The sequence below is a fragment of the Megalobrama amblycephala genome, linkage group LG9, assembly GCF_018812025.1.
Source record: "Megalobrama amblycephala isolate DHTTF-2021 linkage group LG9, ASM1881202v1, whole genome shotgun sequence".
NCBI classification, from domain to species: Eukaryota; Metazoa; Chordata; class Actinopteri; order Cypriniformes; family Xenocyprididae; genus Megalobrama; species Megalobrama amblycephala.
In genome coordinates, this window is record NC_063052.1 from 19,859,673 (window position 1) to 19,861,439 (window position 1,767).

Consider the following 1,767-nt stretch of genomic DNA (forward strand, 5'->3'; position numbering starts at 1 on the left):
CCCGAGTAGCCTAGTGTAAATGACAGGCGTAACTGTAGCAAAAGTTATGCCTTTTAAAACTAAGGGGCTGTTTACACGACACCGTTGTGTAAGTTTTATGAGGTTTGGCCATTAATTTACATGACAACGGCATTTTGGTAGCCTGAAAATGCAAACTTTTGAAAACAGGTTTCAAAGTGCAAGTTTTTATAAACGTCTCCGTGTAAACAACAAAAACGTGAATCTTTGAACACGATTACGTCATGCACATGCGTATTAGTCTATAGTCTTTTATCGCCATCTAATGGCCTGCCAGCAGAATACAGCGTTTTTAGTCGTTTACACGGATTCGTATGAATGGGGATCACACTACTTGATCGTTTTGACAATGGTGTCGTCTGTACGTGGAAACTCGAAGGAAAAACTTCACCGTTTTCTGTAGTGTAAACGTACCCTAAAACACACTAGTGTAACGGGGCCTTTCTGACATCATACCTGCAAGCCTTACTACCTAGAATGCGAGCATTTTTGGCTTTAAAAAGATGTTTCAATAAATAAGCAAGAATAAACGTGGTGTTCTCTATAATTCCTGTTCTTTACGACAACAAAACACTTAAATGCGGGCTCGTAATCACGACTTCAGAAGTGGGAAGTAGGACATTTCCGATAGCACGTTTAGGCAGTGTTATAGTTGGACTCTGCCTGAAAACGTGATGAATCTGGAAAAGAATGCTGAAGAAGCCAAGCAGTTTAGCATAATGTAACAATGCTTCCTAATGCTATAGTGTTACCAAAAAATATTCTAGCATTTCATTCCTGGGTCATGAATAGATAGGCCCTAAGACTTTTCTGTATGTATGACTATGCATTCTCCCTCACACAATCACAATATGAAAAACATTTACAATAGAACGACTTAATAATAATCAACAACGTTTTTACCTCTAAGATATTTGAGCTATTGTTAGTTTGGTGTTTGATGCGTGTAATTACTATATTTTTCTCGTTTAAACATTGTCTGTAATACACTAGCCAATCAGACAACACCGACGAAGCATCCACAGTGATGTTATTGGCCAAAGTGCTTGTCAATCATCACCGTTACCGCCCCAATCCCATGATGCTTCACGTTAGAATACATTTCTACACTTGTGTTTCGAGTTAATTTAGCGTATTAACCAACAAATATATCTATAATCTTGTACAATAGATTATAAAGTATATAATGAATTGGGAATTGTAAAGCATACTAAAGCTAATCGTTGTTTTGACTGGCCATATATTTGTTACCCTCTCTGAGACACCCTGTCTCCCAGAATGTGAAGTCCAGTCAAAAAAACAACAGATTAAAAAGGGTATCTGCCGTGACTGGCATAGCTGTGGAAGGGATTCTCTGACACAGTTACGGAATCGCTATCAAGAGATTTCGGATGCACAATTTTTAAAACTCGGAGCTGCCAATGACCGTTGTTCTTGGCGCTCCAATCTTAGCATGTTAAGGAAAGATTAACCATTTAACAGTAGTAGTTTAGGGAAGAATGTTTTACTTTGTATAATTTCAGTGAATTATGTGTGTATCTGTTTGCCTATAAACTGTTTAATTTTTCCCCAGTAGAAAAGTATTAGATTTACACTTTAAGTGTTAGTTGTATAGTGTTTGTGAATGTTTTTAAGTGGTAAACGAAAATAAAGCCTTTTGAAAAATGACTGCAATTGTTTAAGATGATTTTATGAGGGATTACCATATTCATATACAACGCATACATACTCTTATTGTACTCCAGCTAC

The 1,767-nt window shown here is 37.0% G+C and overlaps 1 non-coding gene across 1 annotated transcript; it reads left to right on the forward strand.

Moving 5' to 3' along the window:
- The first annotated feature begins 1,327 nt into the window (after nt 1–1,327).
- On the forward strand, nt 1,328–1,463 carry LOC125276331. The gene has a single exon (XR_007186650.1). It is a non-coding gene; the product is annotated as a U11 spliceosomal RNA (small nuclear RNA).
- Nucleotides 1,464–1,767: the final 304 nt, after the last annotated feature.